General features: G+C 54.5%; 1 long non-coding RNA gene across 1 annotated transcript; it reads right to left on the reverse strand.

Moving 5' to 3' along the window:
• Positions 1-1,425: 1,425 nt before the first annotated feature.
• Positions 1,426-13,434, reverse strand: LOC148094156 (uncharacterized). Its single transcript, XR_015714081.1, has 3 exons — positions 13,118-13,434; positions 12,699-12,780; positions 1,426-1,489 (listed from the first exon to the last, which is right to left on the reverse strand). It is a non-coding gene; the product is annotated as an uncharacterized LOC148094156 (long non-coding RNA).
• Between the last annotated feature and the right edge of the window lie 1,823 nt (positions 13,435-15,257).

The raw sequence follows: 15,257 nt of genomic DNA on the forward strand, positions 1-15,257 counted from the left end.
CATGCACAGAGCATGTTGCTGTTTCTGCCTCTAAATTCAGATTCCCTTCCAGAAATGTCCCCTTCCCTGGGCCACCTCACTACCTGCCCCCCATAGACCCTCTGCCTTTACTGTCTTTCCATTGCTTTTCTCTAACAACCTTCATCATCTCCTGCCACAGAGCCAGACCATTCTCAAAGTTCTCCAAGAGAGGAGAGCCTAGTAGCTTCAGCTCTTCCAATAGTATCAAGTGGAGGTGAAAGATGTGGTCCCTTGCTGGGCTGTTCCCATTTCTCACTGTGACTCCTCACAACTATCCTATAAGGAAGGCACGATCCTCCCCATTTTATAGCCCAGGACACTAAAGTTTAGAGAGAAGTAAAGCAACTCACCTAAAGAATCAAAGGCAAAGTCAGGATTTGAACCTAGCCTTTTCTGGTTCCAAATGTGTTCTCAGCCACGACATATACATGGCATGAGGAAAATTCAGAGAATTGCAATATATGCCGCACCAGCCACAAAAGACCTGAGCACAGATATACCCAAGCCTCCTCAAATCCCCTACCTAGAGAAACAATTCAGAAGAGCCTAAAAGAACACCAGAATGGGGCAAGATACAGAAAGCACAGTCTGTACCCTGGGGATTCTTTATGTCTTAGTCCTTAGTGTTCCTAGCAGCATCCATATCCCAGGTTGGATGCTGCGCACTGGGTGCGAGAAAATCCAGAGGGATTTTAGCAGGTTAGAGATGCTGGGAATATGTTGTCAGACTGGGATATGCAGAGTAGCACCTCTGCCAGAGGCTGCCTCCTGGCCTGCTCAGCACAGGGGCTGGGCCTGCTGTTGCCCTTCCTGTTCCAGAGCCTCTTTCCCAAGCAAGAGTTCAGTGCACAGGTTTGGTGACACTGCCTTGCCCCAGACAGGCATCAGACAGGCATCAGACCTGATGACAAGCAGAGGCTGGGCCAGGGGGCAGGGCAGGGCATTTGAAGCCCAGCAGCCTGCTGTGGACTGAGGCGGTGGAAGTAACAATGCACATCCACTAAGGACTGAAAAATGGCACCTAAAAGGGACCACTGCTGCCCTGGCTCAGTTCATTGGGCGTCCTCCCAAGCACTGAAGGATCACTGGTTTGATTTCCGGTCAGGGCACATGCCTAGGTTGCAGGCTTGATCCTGTGTCAGGCAACCTCTCACATCTCCTTCCCCCTCTCTCTCTCTTTCTCCCTCTCCCTTCCCTTCCTTTCTCTCTCCAATCAATTAAAAAAAAAAAAAAGGACCACTGCTGCTGCCTAAAAGTCCCAAGAACAGGCCAGCTACCTGTCCACTGTCCCTTCCAACCTATCTCCCATCATGGTCTCCAAAAGGCTCCGGGACACCCTAGCAGGGCTGGAGGTCCCTCACTCACCTCTGGCGGGCTGCCTGTCTCGCCTCCTTACCCGTCAGTGGGCAGAGCTCTCAGGCACCAGGGGAGGGAAGACTATGGACCTTCCCCGCTAGTCCTCCAAGGCCTGGGTGGAAACAGATCAGAAAGTCATGGTGACAAACGTGATATGTGTCCCCGCGGATTTTGCGAATAGCTGGAATACAGAGCATTCGAGCCTCTCCGTATCAGCCTCCCCACTAAGCCACTTTCTCAAGCGCAAGGGGAGGCTGAGGTATCTCCACAGGGCTCAGGGGGAGGAGGGAGCGGTGGGCGCAACGCTTCTGGCCCTTCTCCCGGCAGCTAAGCTCCCACTCACAGCAGCCACAGGGCCCCGCCGCAGACCGGAGCGGGGCGGGAATCGCTCAGACGGCCAGGGCGCGCCAGGCGCGCTCGTGGAGGGAGGTCCCGCTCGCAGCGCCCGGCCTCACCTCCCTGCGCTCAGGCGCCTCCACCAGGCGCCGCGGGGCCCGAACGTGGGGAACGAGAACCCGGGAAAGGGGGCCGCGTACAGGGAGGCCTGCCCCCTCGTCCCGTCCCAGCCCGGGGAGGTCAGCCAGCTTCCAGGGGTGGGGGGCACCCACCTGCGAGCAGGAAGCCCCGGGAGCGCTCGGAGAGGCCGCGGGAGCAGGGCCCGCCCTCCGCGGGAGGGACCTGGGCGCCGGGAGCGAGGGGAGGCCGCGCTTACAAGTCGGTACAGCGCCGGCTTCACCTGGCCGCGAGTTTGATTTCAGGGTGTGGCTCCAGGTAGGACTCGGAGGCGGGCGAACACAGAGCCCTGGGAAAGTCGCCAAGGGGAGCAGGGGCCCGTGGCCGTGGCCAGGAGCCTCTCTGCTCGAGGGGCGCCTCTCTGCTCAACCCTTTCCCTCTAGCGCGTGGGTTCCAGCTTCCTCTGGCCCTTGGCCTCAGGACCTTGATCCTAGCCACGCCCGCCGTGACCTGCCAGCGGCTCCACGGTCCCCGGTGGTCCCTGGGCCACGGCACAGAGGCCTGACCAGGATTATTCGCTGAGCTCCTCTGTGTAATTAACTCATTAATTTGCATTGCAGATTCTCGGGGCTACCTCTTCCGGGATCCTAGAGGGGCTGCGGCCCGAGCCCACCCACACACCTGGGGAGCCAGCCCCAGCTGGAGTCCTGCCACCTGCCACCTTGGCCTGTCTGTCCATCTAGGCAAGGCCTTAAGACTGTCTTGGGAAGGAAAACTGGAATTAAAGAGATTCCAATTTCCTTGTCAGACCTTGCTCAGTTCTGGGAACCCTCTGGCTTCAGGTAAGCGACCTCTGGGGAAAAGAAAGCTTTCAGGAACCCTGCACCCCCAAACAGGATAGGCCCGGTTCCACAGCTAGCATCTCATGGTGGTGAGTGCCCTGGTCTAGGAGCAGGATGGCTGTTCCAGTGGCTCACTCCTGACTGCCCTTTGCCCTGCTTCTTCTGGATTGGAGGGTAGTTTCTCCTGTGTATTAATGTTGTGGGGGAAGGGCGGGGGCCACCTGTCTCTCTCTTCCCCAAACAAGGGCCCCCAGACAGGGCTGTGTCCAATTGAGTGTTGAAAGGATTCTGGCTTGGAAATTCAGTACATCTGCACCCCAAATGGCTGCCCCCAAGCAGTGGCTGGGTGACTGCTAGTGTCGCAGCACAGGGATCTAGGACTGCAGAGATTTTTGTCATTGTTGGGCACCTCAAACTTTAGTTATTGAGGTCACTACTGTCATGTATCATTTTTGTTCACTGATTCTTTAGATATATCAATGCAATTTATGGATAAAGCATTTGCACCTGGGCTCTTTTGCTTTTGCACAGTTTACTCTAGACTCCTGCCAAACATAGCTAAGGTGGTGGGTGGGAATTCACCAGTGTCAAATGGGCGGCCTGCACCCTGTCTGGCTGCACCACAAGCCCCAATGCCCTCAGCCTCTGTGGGGAAAGCCTGGTGGTGCTGGCTGGAGATGCTGGTCCTGTGAGCTGGGAGAGTGGTGTGGAAGCTGGGGCAGTTGCAGGCAGGTCTCTGCTCCTCTCTGTATCTTTCCCAACGGGATTCTTTCTCTTTCCTCAGGCAGCACTGTTAGCCGACCTCTCACCTCCCGTGGCCCCAAGGAAGCTGCCTGCTGAGCTAAGGACAAAGGGGCCATGTGATGCAAATATGGCTTTCCCCACAGATTAGTTACCCAGGGACATAGAAATACTGGCTGTGGGAAGGGCAGTTTGCAGGGGCAATTGGTTGATGAGGATTTGCAATGAACCATGAACCAAAGCTAGGATGAAATGTATAACATCGTTGAACCTAAAATCAACACCCTAAATTATATTTTACTGACTCACAGGTGCACACATGAATTCTTTTCTTTTCATACAAATACCTTATATATCAAAACAACAGCTCCAAGCAGTACCTTTGAACTGTTGAACTATGATAAAGTGTGAACATTAGAATATTATCAGAAATGAACTAGTATTTAATTCGGGTTGAATCCAGGCCTGGGTATCCCAGAAAGGCTACTAGCCAAGTCCATCCTCACCCTGTAGGAAGTGAGTCTAGGTAACCCTGAGGTCCTCCCACCTTTGGGACCATCAGTGGGGCTTGGAGGGAGGCAGAGACTCCCAAATAAGACTGACCATGGAGGTAATGAATCCCCCATCACTTTAGACCCCAGATAACTATCAGCCAGATATGCTAGAGAAAAGGTTCTCATACTAGATACTAGGCTATACCAGGGGACCTCTCGGGCCCGTCACAACCCCAAGTTTCTGCACTTCTGGTTGCATCTACATGTGGGTCAGCTGCACTGGAATGGGTGACCTCTGCCAATAAGGATGGCTAGGATGTGCAGAATAGGACCTGAGTGATTAATTCCTGTGTGCGACTCTCCCCCTCTTCTCTGTCCTACTCTGATTCACGCCCAACTCAGTTGTGTCCAGGAGGAGAATGCAGAACAACAGTGCAGGAAGTAGCAGGAACAGTCTGGGGGAAGCGTCTCCCCCAGCATCCATGTGCCTCCCTCTGGCCCTGTTCCCACAGCTGTGCCAGGCACAGGGACAGGGATCAGGCATACCCTCCTTTGAGGAGCCTGGGATGCTGGCAGAGGTGTTCAGGTTGAGGTAGTGGTCCATGTGCTGCCATTCTTCAAATTGAGCAGGGACACTGAGAACTGACATTTCACCATGGGCAATGGCTCTTGGAGCCCCACCAGCACTGGGGCATTGGCCAACCAGAACTGTCTGGGAAGGCACCCTGGGTGGGGCAGGCACTTCCTGGCTCTCTCTCAGCCTGTGGCTGTTGGGACCTGCTGTAACATCCAAGAACCTACAGCTAGGGCTGGGAGCCTGGGTTAGAACCAGAGGGGAAAGATATGGATCGACTTGTGGTTTAGAAACACAAACACATTATCCTTTCCCTGCACCTTTCTGCTGCATGACTTGAAAAGCTGTCTGGGGATCAGGAACACTGCTGACAAGCTCACTCACTCCTAGGGCTCCTTCCTCTGGATGACTCTGCCCTCCTCTGATAATAGTAATAATAGCTTCTATTGGGCCAAACTCCATGCTAAGCTATTTACACAAATTATCTCACTTAAGCCTTCACCACAACCTTGGCACAGAAGAATATTATTATTGTTCTTATTTTACAGATGAGGAAACTGAGGCTAGGAGAGGTTAAGGAACCAGCTCAAGGTCTTATAGTTACTGAGTGGTGGAGCCAGAATTTCAACCCAAGTCTATCTCCCCAGACTGTTCTCTTAAATCCGTACTGCTCAGAGGTCTCTGGTTCCAAGGACTGTCTGATATGACTTGGCCAAATGGGGTCAAGTTCCTGGGAACAGTTGCTGGGGAAGGCACTGGTCTTTTGCCATCTTGTGCCAATTCTGCCACCCTGGATGGGTAAATCATATGACACCGAGAGGTGGGGGATATCCCTCCCCAATTTCTGATAAGGGCATGAGGAACAGCACTGGCTGTGAGGGTCAGAGGGGGCCTCAGTTTCTCCTACCCCGTCACTGAGTCCTCTGCTAGGAACCAGGTGCTAGATTCCCCCCCCCCCCCAGTCATGAGGTGGCACCCTGCCTGAAGTCCTTGCATCAAGTCATCTGCCCTTCACAGACTCGGCATGGGCCCAGCACCATGAGGCCCATGTGCAGGCACTGCTGGGAAAGTGGGGCCTGGCACACCTGTTGGTTCTTGGCTGGGGAAACCCCTGGAGCCTGGAAGAGAGGCAGCCCCCAGTCTTAGGAGAGGGGAAGTCTTGGAGTAGATCCCTTCTCCCTCTCTTCCAGGCTGTCCAACACCTGTCCCTTCCTGTTCTTGGGGTAGCCTGGGCCAGTGTCCCTCACCCTGATGGTACCACATCTCTCTCTGCTGATGGGGCTGAGAGGTAAGTGCCCACTTCTGAGTATCTGGGAGCATGAGTTGAGGGAGTTGACACTGACAAGCCCTTGGGGTCCTTTAGCGGAAGAGAGAGAGAGACTAGCGGCAGAGAGCATGGGTTCTTGAAGGATTGGAGACCTCTGCCTCTCTAGATTTCCAGCATGGCTCAGCCTCAGTTTCTTGATGTGTATAATGGTGGAGGGAGTGCCATCCTCCCTTCAGAAGGTGGTAAAATGATAAGATCTAGAACAATGGAGTCCAGGAGCCCTGAGGATCAGCACCCCCAAACAGGGTGAAAGGTTCTTGACCCTTGGTACTCACAGTTGGTAAAGGGACCAAGGAGGAAACTCTCCTCTGCTGTGCCACACATGCATGTAGGTGTCATAGGAAGCCACTGAACCCCATTTGGTGAGCTGCAGGGGCTGAATGCCAAGGTTCTTCCAGGAGAACTTGCTAAGAAATCAACCCTACAGGTCTATCCTCTCCAGATTCTACAGAGAGAACCCAGCCCAGGGGCAGCACTGTCTGGGCCCAGCTAGGTATTTGGAGAAAGTCCATGGGGCTCTCCTGCCTGGCTGCTGGACAGACACATCCTTCTGCTGCCCTGAATCTCAGCAGAGGAGAACTCCCACACCCAGAGCCTCTAGTCTCTCTCCACCTTTTTCTCAAGTTCTGCATCTATACTAGGCTCCCTATGCCAAGGGGAATATACAAGGCCAGTCCTCCCAAATGCAAACTGACACTGGGGGCCAAACTTGCTTGACTGTCCCAAAGGGGCCTGGCGACCTGGACGAGCCACTCAGATGCAGGGGCCACTGTCCACCCACCTCAAGGGGCTGAAGCAGGAGCCATGTAGGCTGTGGTACCCTTCCCAGGTACAAGGGGCTATAAGCCACCCTGGGGAGGGCTGGGAAAAGAAAGATTCACCTCTATGCTGAGAACACTCATTTTAGAGACATGATGAATTCATTTAATATCTTCTCACTGTGATCACTTTGCAGGCCCTGCTCTTAATGGGCTCCAAAGTTCCATCCAAATGTCTGTTGCTGGCACTTTAGCTCTCTGCTTGGCACTTTTGCTGGCAGAACTAACAGCTGGAAGCCTCCTTGAATGGAAGCCCTTCACTGTCCTTTCCTCTCTCTTCTGAGCCTCTGGTGCCACCTCAGTCTGAGACTAGGTCTGGGCTGAGACTGATACCCAAGCCGTGGTACCCAGGGCCTGACTTTAAGGAGGGACAGGTGAGTGGGGGGAGTAGAAGGCTTGTGGCCAGGTGAGGGCTCACACCAGAGAAAGGAAAGAGTCTGAGGAAGCACAATGTTGTCTGTCCAAGCCCCATCCACAACCCTCTGCTGGAGCACCTTAGCTTTAAATGCACAAAGTTCACAGGCTCTGGGCTATGTGGTCTCCTGGGAACACTGACCACCTGGCTGTAGAGTTCGCTGAACTCTGCCTCTGTGTCTGCCCTGTGCTGTGCTATGCTTAGAGGGTCCTGCAGGGGCCCGGGCAGCTGCTACTTTCCCTTCTCAGGGTCATTTCTTCCTTAGTCTCTGGCCCATACCTTGACTGCCCCAGGGGTGGCAGCCTTCAGGACCTTCATGTGAAAGCTGACATGGCAAGGGCCTGGTGTGCACTGCCATGCCCTCACTAGTGCCTGGCATGATGGACTCTCCGGAGGCAGCTCTTCCTCCTATCCTGATCTCCCCTCCTCCACAGGAGCCTTGCACCCTTGCTCACCCCTGGCCTTGAATTCTTGTCCCTGAGCTCGGCTCTATCCCGCCTCAGGGTCTGAGACCTCCACCTTTCTCCACCTTTCCCGATCCCAGACACACCATCTCCAGCAAGACCCACTGTAGTGTAATACAGAATTCTTCTTGTACAGCTTGGGCCTCGTGACAGGGTGACAGGTGACATAGGCCTCCTGCTTCTGAGATCTGATCTCTGATGGTGGCCATTGGACATTTATATTCCTGCCTGGGGTCAGAGTGTACACTGTTGAAAAATCCACCTGAGATAAAAGGTTTCCTGTATGCCTCCCTTAACCTAAGCCCAAAAATTTCCCTTTCTTTCCTAGATATTCTCATCATTACTTCCTTCTTTGGCTTAAGACATTGACAGCCTTCTGGTTAAAATGTAAAGTGCTTCCTGGGCCCTGGCCAGTGTTGCTCAGTGGTTAGAGCATTGGTCTGTGTACCGAAGGGTTGCAGGTTTGATTCCTGGTCAAGGGCACATATCTGGGTTGCAGGTTCGATCCCCAGCCCCGGTTGGAGAGTGTGTGGGAGGCAACCAATTGATGTGTCTCTCTCATATCGATGTTTCTTTCTCTCTTCCCCCTTTCTCTGCCCTCTTCCCTCCCTTCCTGCCCCCCCCTTCCACTCTAAAAATTAATGGGGGAAAAATATGCTTCCTGGGACAAGTAGAACTTGAGTCAATCCATTTACACTCAGAGAGTGGCCTGGGTAGGATGGGCAGAGTCTGCTCTTGGGGAGCTCTGCTGAAGGGGCAGGAGATGAGCTGGGGCTCCATATGGAGCAAGATGGGGGGCAGGGGGCAGGACCAGGACCCTGTTAGGGCAGGAGGCACAGAGGAGTGCTGGGACCTGTCCAGATTCCCACTTTGTCAGGCCAGGCCACCTCTCTGAAGCCATCGAGTTTTACCAGGCAGCTAGCATTTTCCCCTGCTCGGGGTGCCTTTGATGCTGCTGCTGATGGAAAGGCAGTCTGGGAGGTGAGAGTACTGGAATGGGGGATGGGGACCCCCAGACCTGAAACTGGCTCTGTGGCAGTTAGCTGTGTGGTCCCAGGACCCATTTTCCTTCCCTGGGACTCCTCTTCTCTCTCTAACATGTGGGCTGCATTAGACATTCTTAGGGACTTCCTTTGGCTTGAAATCCAAGGCAGCCAGCTCCTTTCTGGGGCAGACCTTTCTACCTATGCGCTTCTCCCCGCTGACCCAGGACTGTGCTCTGGACGTCCAGGGAGGCTGTGGCATGACGGGTCCCTTGGCTCCCTCCACCCTGTGCCTTTTTGCATAATTCCACCTGAAGCCTCATCTGAAGCTGAAAGAAAGAAAATGGAGGCTGGAGGCTCCAGGCCAGGAAGCTGAACCAGAGAACCAGTCCTTCCAGTTTTAACCCTGCTGCCGCTGCAGCCTTCAGGAGCAAGGGCAGACAGACAGGCGGCAGGGGCCCTTGAGCAAGGTGACTGGTTCATTGCTATTTGCCTGGGGGTGAGCTGCTGCACTGGGATCAGAGGCCAGAGCAATGCATCAGCTGACCTGAGCTTTCTGGACTTGCTTTTCTGAGCACCCAGAGGCCCCCCACTCCAGGTCCTGGGCAGCCAGAATGAACACAGCCCTGCTCCATCCTCTTAGCTGGAGGCCCAGGGGCCTGAGTGCTTTGAGGCTTGGGCAAACCAGAGCCAAGCAGGAAGATGCCAGCATTTGCTGACGATGCGGCACTCTGAGGGGGCAGTTTTGCCACAGAGAATCTATAGATGTACAAAAAAAGTCATCATCGTCTCTCTGTAAAGACCTGGGTCTTTACACTGACTGATATGACGTATGAGGTTTTATAGAAAATGCTGGCCAATGTGGGTGTCCCTTTGCTGGGGCTGATGTAGCCCCATGTAGTTAGGAGGGAACCCATTTTTTGCATGCTAATCCCTCCAGCATTGTTCTTCTAGATGAACAGAACCTGGGATTACCTTTCCTAAATTCATAAAATCATAACCGTTTGGTAGGCAAAGAAAAACGTCTCTGAGTTTTAGCCTTATGATTCTTGGGCATTTCTAAGTCACCTGCCGCAATAGTCAAGGAAATCGCTGGAGTCTCCAGTCTGGCCCTTCTGCATGAAGCACCTCCTCCAAATGTGTGTTTCAGATGGGGCTTATTAGTGAACAGTTCTTCAAGGAATTGAGGCTACCCTTGACAAGATTCCAGGCCCAAAGAAGAGTGTGATCAGAGTCCAACTTTTGATTCCTTCACCATATACAGTCCCCGGCAAGTTCTCAAGACCTCAAACTCTATACCCCCCCCTCCCAAAAGCAGAAAACTCTTAATAGGCTCAAATCATTCCTTAGAGAACTTCAGTGGATAAACAATTTGCTATTTGGGAAAAAGTGGATCAGGTATAGCTTTTCTTCCCAGCATGATCGGGCATGGATCTATCGGCATTCTGAGAGTTTAGCTTTTCTTCAGGGAAGGGTTCTTCCAAAGCCACCTCTTCCATGAAGTCTTTTATGATTTCCCTGAAGACCCCAGTGAGGTCTCTCCCTCCTGGCACTTTGTTCCTCTAACACTAATAATCATCACAATGACAACATTATCTTTTGCTGGGCACTTATGTGCCAGCCATGCTGCTAAGGGTATTTGCATATGGCCTCATTTAATCTTTTCAACATGCATGTCTCATAGGTACTATAATTATCTCCATTGGACAGAAAAGGAAATTGAGACCTAGAGAGATGAGGTAACTTATCTGAGGTCACCCAGGCAGGAAGAGGCAGCCCCAGGCCTGACACTCACCTGCTGTTAACCACCCACCATTCTGCCTTTTCCTGTACCTGTATATCTCCCTGAGAATCTGTCCTCTGCCCATAACAGTAGAAGCTGCTTCTTCCTTTGTGTTTTCATTCTCGGCTAATCTTTTTTTTTATTCATCTTTATAAAGTTCTATGTTAAGAACCATCTCCCACTATCGGTCTAAATTTATAAATTATCTGGACTGAATGGTCATGGCTGACAGTTACAGTGATGAATCAGGGACCCAGAGTGAGCAAAAGGGCAACACTGCCATGCTGCTAATCATGGCTCTGTAGCTCAGCTGGTTTCTGGTGGTGTTGGCCCCATGCTCAGCTTTCCTTTCCCTCCTCTACTGAAGGACTGTAAGTTCCTCGGGGCAAGGGCTCTGTCCCATTCATTTCTTGGCACCTCCCCCCACCCCCTGTTCCTGCCACCAGTGTTTTATATTTAGGAGGGAACCGCTGATCCCTGCCTGCAAGCAAGTGAGCCAGGACAAGATGCCAATTGCCATCTCCAGGTGCTGCCTGGAGCACACATATTGCCAAGAAAAGACAAATTCCCCTTTATCTCACACCCCACACATATCACCTTAGCCCTTAATGGGCTCTAGGGCTGAGCTCAGAAGAGGAGGCTTCCAGTCAGCTTACTCACCCCAGGCAGAAGGGCCGGCTGGGGCCAGGAGGTTGAGTTCTTTCTGCCTCTGAAGTTTTCGTATTTCCATGCTCTATTCCAGCCTGTTAGCTAGCCCACTTCCTTTAACCAAGGCAGGTTCACAGAAATGACCTCTTCTCAAAGCCCTCACAGGGGCAGGCTGCAGAATGCCAGTGGGTGAGGTTTGCCGCACCCTTCCTACTGCCCAGCTCTTAGAAACTGCTCCTGAGACCTGGGCCTTCTCACTCATGATGTAGAGGGCTCTGCTTCAGGCCACAGGACAGCTTCCCATAATCCTTCCGGCCTTCTACACCCAGGACAGTGTGTGCTAGAGGTGTCTCTGGGGCCACGTGGGTAAGGAATGCAGTCTCTCAGTCTGCCTACTCCCTGCCAGCCGTCCCACAGAGGTAGGAGGTATCAGAAAATCAATGTCCAGAGTCCTCCCTAAGCCATCTTAAAACTCCAGACAGGCTTTCCCTCTCCTGCCCCTATACCCTGGCCTCTACCCTCTGCTCCCTCGTGGCTCCATCAGCTGCCACCCTGCTAGCTTGCTGTTTGGCACTCAATAGCTTCTGCCACTCTGAACCCAGCTGGGCACCAGCTGCTGCTTAGCTCTGCACACACAGGGGACTCCCAGGCTTAGAGTCACCTTTTGTGGGGAGGCAGGATTTCCTTGTCCTGGAGCCAGGTGCAGGGATCAGTTGAGTGGGAGACATGTAGGGGTTCATCCTGACTCTGATCTCATGTGTTCCTCCTGCCTGCACCTTTCCTGTGCCTGGCATGTCCTAGAGAGCTCAGCTCACAAAGAATCAGTCTGTCCTTGGGGGACTAGAAGGTCCATGCAGCCCCCACACTCCCACCTTGTGGCTACTCACAGGGGCACACAGCTTTCCACCCAAATCAAGTGCTTCCAGAAGCCTTGCTCCTGGTGTCCACCCACTCCTGACTAGGCACTTAGGGTTCCCAGGTTTGCCCTCCTAATCTTCAGAGGGGACCCCTTGCTTGGCCCAAAGGCCGTATTCCCAGCTAGATGAGCTTCTGTAGGGCCCAAGGGCCAGGAAGCCCAGAGCTTATCCTCAACTCTTAGAATCCAGTTCCCACCAGAACCAGCTTAGAAAAGAACCCAAGCAGGACCTCTGACCTTGGTGTGTGACACCAGGGAAAGAACAAACTACGCTATATTAGCCTTGCTTCTTGGTTGGGCCCCAGAGCTTTAATACCCCAAGCTCACTGGGCTGACATCCCAGGAGCAAACCAGGTCGCTAACCCCTGTAGCAGAAGTGAAGAGCCCAAGGCCTGTGAGGAGGAATGGTGCTCAGCCAGGCATCCCCTGGACCCAGACTTCCACTGAATTTCAGTCAGAATCTGTCCAGGCTAAGCTCTGCATAGGGGCATGACTTGGAGCCTGGGTCCCAATGATGCTCCATAAATATCTGTGGTATGAATACAAGAGGGGAGTGTCTCAGAGGTGGTAGGGTAAGAGGACATCCTGGAGGGGCGTCCTGGTGGCACTGGCTCAGCCCAGCAGGAGGGGGAGGTACAGGCAGGAACAGCAAAAATAAACATTTCTCCCTCTAGCCAGGAAACCAGAGGCCAGCTTGGACTGGGCTGTTTTAAAATCAATCTGGAAAGGAAGTGGCAGGTTGAATGGGGCCCACAGGAACCCACAGCTGCCACCCCTGTCCTAGATGGCACATGGCCTGGACACCTCCACACCCCCACCCCTGTCTGGGAAGCCAGAGCCTATGTCCGTAGCAGGGACCTTACCGTGGCTGCTCCTCCAGGCAGCTGGGCCTTGAGCTCCCCACTGCAGGCTGGTGCTTGTCTCTAGCCCAGGAAGCGCCACTCCCTTCAGGCAAAAAGGCAGAAAAAAAAAAGGAAAGAAAAAGAAAACCTCAGTGCTTTCCTCACCCAGCCGCTTCTCCCAAAGGCTCCTGGTTAGTGTCATCCTGCCTCTGTGGGCACCAATCCTCCTCCCTCGGCAGCTTACTCACCGGTGTGCCTGTGAGGCTGCCAGCTGTGTGGGGGAGGTGGGGGGCCCACGCCTCTCTGCCTGACATGCACCGGAGCATGCCCTGTGGGGTCCAGGGGCTCTGGCCTGAGCGCCAGGCTGAGCAGTGGCCCCTGACTGGGTCCTGAGAATGGGGAAGTTGTGTCCTGGCCAGTGCTCCTCTCAGGAAACGCACCCGTGAGCTTGGCAGAGAGCACACAGAGATGCTGACTGGCACTGCATGGGTGAGTGTCAGAATTCCTTGGTAGAAAGCCGTCTCCTTAGTGCCCAGGGCTGTCGGAAGAGGGAGCAGCCGACGTGATGTGCTGTCCGGCGCGCTGGTGGGCTGGCTGCTATCCTTGGCCTGCCCCTCTGGACCACTCCCTACCTCGGCATTCTGCCTCGTGTCTGTGCTCTGGACTCAGGGAGGGCCTGGGCTTGTCTCAGCTGGAGCTGCTCCTCGCCCTGACCAGGCCAGGTGCTTGGTGTCCCTTTTCCACAGTACCCATCTCAGAACCTGGGCTGGCCCAGCATCAGTTAGGACAAGCTGCCGCCAAATCCCGAATCCCCAGCTCTCTGGATCCCCCTGCTGTCCTCAGCACTGGGATGACACACATTCTCACACACGTGGGGCCACACCCAGCACAAAGCCACCTACCTGCCCAGGCCAGCCTAAGCCAATCGAGCCTTGCTCTCCAAATGCCACTCTGACCCTAGAAGCCACTCATTTACAGGAATATCTCCTGGGAGGTGAGTTCAAAGCCAGCCCTGGAGGACTCCAGTCGGCATGGACCCAACCCCCCTTTTCTCCCGACACCTCTAGAGGACACAGCAGCCTGATCACCATATCTGCTATTGCACTTTGTTGGCTGGCGTCTCTCCCATGGCACTTCGGGCCCCCATAATGTCTTCCATATCCTTAGGAAGTGGCGGCAGACTGTCAGCAGGTTCCATCTTCCTAGGAGCCCAAGGTAGGGAGGGGCGGCTGGAAGGGGCGGGACTCAGGTGCAGCTCCAAGTTTCCAGCTCCCAAAATAATCAGATGCAAAAGAGAAGAAAGAAACCTCTAGGCCAGCAGGTGACTCAGTGCCAGTGGGCCAGTTTAGCCTCCTGGATGGCTGCCGCCGGCTCCTGGCACATCAGGCAGGGAGCAGTGCTCTCCCCGACCTGCTGTCCACAGCAGAGCTGTCAAAGGGAGTGTGGCCGGGGAGCCCCCGCCGGCCCAGGGCTGCCCGGCAGGCGGCACCGGCAGCGGGCTCCAGACTCCTTCCCCGCTCCGGCCGCCCCTCCTCCACCGCGCACCCCGGCTCACTTTGAGATTTCTCCATTAAATCCTCAGGCAGCGACCTGCTCCAACGTTGCTTGGCAATTTTGATATCGTCGAGGGTTGCCATGGGGAGGAGGGTGATGTCATTGACACACAAAAAAACCCCCACTGAATTTACAAATCAGCTGGGGCTGGAGCTATTTATAAAAGCACGTTTTCCCTTGCCTTCCTTTACTGAGGGGGCGGGAGAGGAAGGGCTGCCTGCCGGGATCAGTGGGAGCCTCCCCCAGACCCCCAGAAGCCAGACCTCCCAGGCTTCCCACCCCCGGAGAGCAGCGAGATTCAGACCTGGCTGGCCCTGACCACAGCGGGGCTCAGCTCCCCTTTCCGGGTCTCAGCTGGTTTTGCTGGGAGTGGCCCACGAGGGGTGCTGGGCAACGTGAACGCTGGCGTCCTGAGTTTGCAGGGCCAGCGAAACCCGCCACTCAACCGCCCTTTACGTATCATGGCCCCCAGGCCGAAGCCCGCGTGTGCAGGTAGGGGGCCTGAGCTCCTGTGCGCATGCGCCTGCTGGCTCGCTGCCCCGGGCGCGCCAGGTGGAGCCGCGCTCCCCAAAGTGCCCTCCCTCCCTCTGCGCCTCCCGCCCGCTTCCCTGGCTCCTGGACTTCTCCCAGCGTCCAGCTGTGGGGTGCCCAAGCCCCAGTTTTGGCTGCCTATCCCTCTCTCCCCACACTCGCTTGAAACACTGTCCTCTCGGGGGCTCTGACCATCCACCTGGAAATGCTCACCCCACCGCCTGTGCCACCCTGGCCCGCCAGCTCCTGCTCCCAGTGCCCCCCGCTGCTGACAGACCGCAACCTGCTGGCCGATTCTCCCCACTCCCCAGCCCCTTACATCCAAGGTGGCACTAGGCTGCTCAGATTATTTTTGAAAACTCAGAAATTTTCTTCCATAGTAAAGCAACGTGGTGTTTGATTAAAAGCCCAGGCTCTGAGTTTTCACAGTCCTGACTTCAAATCCCAGCTCTGCTGTTCATCAGCCGAGTCACCTCTGGCATGTACTTACCCCCT

This window comes from Miniopterus natalensis, chromosome 1, assembly GCF_054644295.1.
Source record: "Miniopterus natalensis isolate mMinNat1 chromosome 1, mMinNat1.hap1, whole genome shotgun sequence".
NCBI classification, from domain to species: Eukaryota; Metazoa; Chordata; class Mammalia; order Chiroptera; family Miniopteridae; genus Miniopterus; species Miniopterus natalensis.